The sequence below is a fragment of the Corapipo altera genome, unplaced genomic scaffold, assembly GCF_003945725.1.
Source record: "Corapipo altera isolate COAL_440 unplaced genomic scaffold, ASM394572v1 0, whole genome shotgun sequence".
NCBI lineage: Eukaryota > Metazoa > Chordata > Aves > Passeriformes > Pipridae > Corapipo > Corapipo altera.
Window position 1 is genome coordinate 34,916,305 of NW_020884872.1, and position 6,000 is coordinate 34,922,304.

General features: G+C 43.8%; 2 protein-coding genes across 7 annotated transcripts in view; both read right to left on the reverse strand.

Moving 5' to 3' along the window:
* The window catches only part of DHRSX (dehydrogenase/reductase X-linked), a 208,899-nt gene that overhangs the window by 159,828 nt on the left and 43,071 nt on the right, over positions 1–6,000 (reverse strand). The window lies entirely within an intron of this gene.
* The window catches only part of ZBED1 (zinc finger BED-type containing 1), a 51,461-nt gene that overhangs the window by 6,289 nt on the left and 39,172 nt on the right, over positions 1–6,000 (reverse strand). For 2 of the 5 annotated variants that reach the window (XM_027643392.1, XM_027643378.1), the window contains exon 2: positions 4,345–4,836. The exons of 2 other annotated variants lie outside the window; for them this stretch is intronic. The gene's annotated coding sequence lies outside the window, so the exon portion shown is untranslated. Of the gene's footprint in view, positions 1–4,344; positions 4,837–5,783; positions 5,834–6,000 lie in introns of those variants that run through there. One more of the 5 variants, XM_027643409.1, reaches the window with a different exon arrangement.

The window sequence follows — 6,000 nt, forward strand, 5'->3', positions numbered from 1 at the left end:
TCCTGTCCCTGGAATAACAGAGCATTATAATTACAGGAAAAGCAGACAGGGAAGCACTATTAAATGTTTTTATCCACATCAGCTGGAAAATAATTTTACTGTATTTTCTTCAAAAGGCTAGAGAAGTCAGGAGGGGGTGACACTCTAGAGATGAGTGTAGCGATAGGGCAAGACTTGGCAATCTGTACCTCAATATCTGCACAGGAAAATGCTTCTTGTGCAAACAGTCACATGCAAGTACATGAGGCCTACAGTGTCTCTGTGCACAGGGCCAGCAGCTGGAGCTGGTTTCACTGCATCAAAAAGCCAAGTCACAGCACAGCATGACTGTACCCTGACGCTTCTCTATTTCTTCCACACCACCGTGACAGCAACAAGATCTTTGCCAGGGCCTTGGCCAGGACTGGGAAGGAGAAGGAAGCTATCGGTTAAACATGGATACAACCTCCTCCACAAAAATCCAGGGGAAAAGAACAGGAGAGGAACATCAGGAGCACTGGCCTGAAAGCAATGGCATTGCTTCTTCTCTGCTCCTCAGGAGCCGTACCTGCACCCAAGCCCAGAAATCCTCAGCTGGTAAGACTGGCTGGTTGGGGCAGGAAGAAACAATCTGACTTTTTCATGTTGCTGCAAGGGAATATAAATAAAAATAAATGTATTTGTGCAAGCTTCTCTGCTGATGAACATTCTCTAGAAAAGATACTTTTCTCTCTGAACTATAGCTGGTATTTAGAAACATTTTCTGAATGTCTTGAATGAAAAACCAAAGACAGGTTAACCAAGACTAAACATATTTATCTAAACAAAGCTGTTGGTTTAGAAGTAGAATGAGAGATGCAGAGCAAGCATTTTATTGGATTTGTTCTGAAGATTTACTTCTGGGTGTAGACATTTTGAGGGAGGGGCAATGTTCTGCCTACTAGCGTGACTTCTACTGTGATTCATTCAGTGCCTTTAAGTTGCCAGGATAAACTATTGATTCAACATGGTAATGCTGCCTAATTCCAAAGACATATCAACAGCACCAAGGTATGCAATCCCACAAAAAGTGATGATTTTGAAAGACAAAGTGGTGCAATGTGTAATGATGTAACCCTGCCATAGCATCAGACTGTGCATTGACAAGACATATCAATATATATTGTTATTGCTTTTGGATCTCTCCATTTCAACCCATGACAGGGTGTCTCAAGGAAACATAGAGGCTCATGGCATTTCACTAAACCTTAGTTTCCTCTGCAGTTATCTGGCAATTCCTGAAAGCAAGGAGGAAGGCACTGTAATAAAAAAGTTGATGTGTCTTTAATATCTAAACTTAGTATGACACACCTTGGATCATAAAAAGTTCATCACAGACTGATAAAGCAGAAGTTATTTTAGAGTATGGGAGTGTTACAGACTCACCCTACCCCTCATTCTTATGTATGTTACAGCTTTGCCATTGTTTTCAGATGTATCTGGCACTTGGTGACAGTGGCACAGAGGAGCATTGCCACAGCTAAGGATATGCCAGCATAACACAGCCTTTATTATAATGCTGTAAGCCACACTTCAGCTGTCATAATAGCTCAAATATAAACTGCTAATCATCCCTGCCTCTCCTAGAGTGTTACACAGTAAAACTGACATTATGAACACAAACCAAAACCACCACACCTCTCATCTTTCTAAAAGAAGAGGTAAACCTTTCCTTTTTCAGTGAAAGTGTTCCCAGCCTAGTCTTGGCAAGAACAGCAGCAGCTTCAACTCTGAGGCAAGCTGAAGACACCAGTACCTGGTTGAATGAAATCCACTGGGAATGAAGCATCTTGCTGCCTTTGGGAAGTGCCTCAGCTTGTTACAAGGACAACTGATAGAAAAGCTCTCTTTTAGCTTGCTGAACTTTTCCATGGTAAAACAATATAGTCCCACTATGGTTTGCTGAAAAACCTTGTGCATGCAGAAGCCTGCAGGCTACAAACCTGCCTCTTCCTTTCTCCCTTGATTCCCACCCACATGAAACAGAGCACACCTTCGGAGAAGCTGCTGTTTCCCTCACTTCCTCCATGAAGCTGGCTATAACACCACCAGCCAGTACTGGGGCTGAGGTTTCCAAGAGCCTGCAGAGAGGATCCTCTGTTGGCTCTGCAGCACATTCATCTGCCACAAGAGGAAGAGGGGGAAGAGTCCAGATTTCCTAGCCCTAGCACCTCATCCCTGTTGTCCCTGGGGCAGACTGTGCTGCCTCCTCAAACTTCTCAGATCCCTCTCATTCTCCTAACACAAATCCATGACTTCCCTCTCCAGGTCAGGCCTTGAGCCAAAATACTGAAACACAAGCGACAACTCATGTCTCAGAGGGCAGTGATGCTACCTTTGCACCAGGCAGGGCTCAGTTTCCCCAGTGTTGAAGAAAATTGGTTCAAAACCCATACGAGAGTCACTTGGATTGTGAAACCAAGCATGGGGATGTGAGGAAACGTGGGGTGTGCAGTCACCCTGCAACCTTAGGTCTGCCCCCTTGTGCATGCACAGGGATGGCACCTTGTCTACCTACACCACAGGTATCGCTGTCCACAACCCTTGCCTCAGTCAGTACAGAAACAACACATAGTTTCCTCACTTCTGAAACTAGCTTAACAACTCTCTCAGGTGCGTGCATGGGGGAGAGGGTTTAAGTTGCTAGATGCAACTTTATTTTTGCTTGCCATTAATCTGTCCTACCTGGTCACTTCTCTACTCACCTCTGGATGATTTACAACCTTGAACTCACACAGCTTTGATCAGGAACTGCTTGATCTCTCATTGTGGTTTACTCATATAAAGTAAAAGCCTTCGATACATGAATCAAAATTGAAAGATGCATGTTTCCAAATCAATGTTTCACGATTAACTGTAAAGAAACTGGTTCAAATGACACTGAATAACTAGAAATTGGGGCAAATAAAAAATACATATGAAATTTCAATCACTTTTATGAAGAACGGGAGTCACCTTTAAGGTCTTCTGAACTTCATCCGTATTACTACCTTTTTCAGAGTCAGGTTTCTACACATCGCAGGTACAAAATTTAACTAAAAAGACTTCAAAACTACTATAAAACATTTAGCATGTAGGTTTTCCCTACCAAATTTCAATGAATTATGTTCAGTAGAAGAGAGAATGCAGGAGAAAGATGACAAATAAACTCCTTGAGAAGCTTTTAAAATATGAAAAGGGAATATTTTTATTATATGAATGATTTTTGTTATCAGTAGCATGACTTTCAGTGATCACATTTCCACTATTAATATCCTGGTATCACAATTAATATTAATTCATCTTTTATTAATCCACTGATTAGATTTGTGTTTTTAAAAAGCTGTTTATATCAAGAACTTTAGTCATGCAGGGCTTTTTTTTTCCCCTCCAATTAATTAAGATTAAGCACTGTAAAAGAAGGTAAAGCAGTAATTTCTAATGAAACTATTAATCATTTAAACCATTGAACACTAACAGAGTTTACACTACATATTGGCAGTTATACCATTTATGCACTTACTACTTGCAAAAATGTTTTAAAGTAAGTTTAACCTAAGTTGCCCTTCATTTCTGCACTTTCCTGTACACTGATTTTAGTTAGCGAAAACAATCACTGACTGCACCCTGATTATTGTCCCAGCTCTGTATTCCATTCCCTGATCTTCATGATCAGAATTTCAGGTCAACTGAATAGTGAATATTACTGTCTTTTCGGTTTGCAACTAACAACAATTACCAAGTTTTTGCACTGAATCTAGATTTCAGAATTTAAAATGTCCTCTCTCTCCAAAAAGTTGTCTTGAATCCCATCTATAAAAATCAGATAAACTGCAGTAAGATATGACAGAACATATGGTCACTTTTAAAAGCCATGTGAAAGCACATGTGCCAAGAGCATGCAACTCTTAAGTTAGGGTCAAGAAAAAATAAAAGAAAAATTAAACTGATTTCGTTTACTTGAATTAAAATCCAAGAGCACTTCTTCTCGGCAAAGGTAAGAAAGCAAGCTTTTCTTGGAAAGTTGAGAGGCAGAAGGGCTGCACTGACACCAGACCCCTTCACTCACCCACAGAGCTCAATGATGAGCCACAAGGCATCCATCTGTTTTAAACCTTCCACAGGAGAGCTGCACCACTGCTGTACAAAGAGTGGGAACTCCAATGAGGAAACTGTAGCCAAGGGAGCTGGGATCAGAGGCATGGGTGGCTCTGCTGCCCCATCCTGCCCTTCCCAGCCCTGCTTTGCCGCTCCAGGCTCTCCCCCAGTAAGGCACCCTGACAACAAAATGCCTGTTCTTGTAAGAATAGATGTAGAAAATATATAGAAAATGTTAAACATACACACCTTTCTAGAGTACAGTCTGAAAAAGTTACTTGGCGTTTTCTTACAGCAACTGTAGTTTACTGATCCAAGCTTGTTCTAACAACACTTCTCCTTTTTGTTGCACTGCCACCGCTACTTTGAAGTTATTACAGAAACAAGGTTAATTTGGGTAAAAAGGTTCCAGTTGACAAGCTGATTCACTTTTTTAAGCAATGGCTGGACACATCAAGTTGGAGCAAGGCAGCAGGTAACTGCCGAGAGGGAACTGCTTGTGAATAACTAGCTGAGGAGGAAACCACTTGTCCTCGGAAAAAGACACCCGGAGTTAGGGCTCAAAGAAAACTTTTCACATCTGTCAAATCTTCCCTGGTCCTACTCAGGTAAATGACGTTTCCCAGGTTGGATCTTCACTGTCTTCCTCTGGCATTTCCAAATTCAACATTTTTTTTTTAATAGTAGCTAAGAGCAGACTGCAACAAAACACTCGGGTCACATTTTCGTCATGCCGTTTCTCTGTGGTTCAAAAAAAGATTTAGAAAGTGTTACACACGCTAGGCACAATACCCAGCTTTGCTCTGCCAAGAAACACTAACACTAGAAAAATGCTCAGATGACTTCAAACTGTACACACATCTGTCTTTTCTGTCACCAGGGTCCTCTCGTTTGTTTAGGGGTTTTACTGCTGTCTTCTGAGAATGAGAAAGGGAATCCCAGCAGAAGAATCAAGAATGAAAAAAAAGAAGACAAAACGCTACCCAAGGATGCCACATGTGATGAAATGGACGAATATACTCTTCCTTTGTGGTGTGCTATCTCCTCCCCAGTAATTCAGACACTCTCTATACCAATTTCCTCATCTGCCTCAACTCCTCACTGAAACACTAGGCCCTTTCAATACTACTTTTTTTACCGTTCCTCTGGTTAAAACTATGGACAGGGCCACAGAGGCTCACTGGCTGCTAAGCAGAGGAAGTTAAAGGCATAGACTTGCATGCAGTTGTACGCTTGCCTGTGATGATAACCTATGCATCCGTCCGGACTGGTAGCTTGCTGTAAGTTTATAAACTCACAAGCATTTTAAAGTCTGCAAGAGTAATGAGAGGAAGAAGGAAATTGAGACCGCTGTTTTTTCTAGCAAACTCAAAAGTTTGCTCTAGTCAGCATTAAACATGCTGTTGATCCAAATCGGAAAAGTGCAAAAACCTAACTTCTCAAACAAACGACTAACCTGGAGTCCTTTACTAAAAACTACGAGTGTCACTCACTTGTCAGCTTAAAGGCTGTCAGCAAGTGACAGCCGGCATCAAAGCTTTTGGAGTGCGGGTTCATTCCCCTCCTGGAGCGGCCGGGACGGGAAGCCGGGGCCGGCGGTCCCAGCCGCCCCGGCGGGGCGGGGGCACAGTGGGCGGCGGTGGCGGCGGCAGGAGCTGCCCGCCGCTACCCGCCTTCCGAGCACCTACCTGGGCAGAGGGAGGGAGGGAGGGAGCGCCCGCGCGGCTCTGAGTCGAGGTCTGAGGCGACACCGTCAGAAAGCCAAAGAGAGGAAGAGGAGAAGCGGGGACCCTCGGGCGCAGAGCCCCCGCGCAGCCTCCCGAGGCCGCAGTCAGGCCGGCGTGCAGCCAGGCGCCCGGCCCCCGCCCCGCCCCGCGTCCGGGGCGGCCGCGGCCCGGGGGCCGG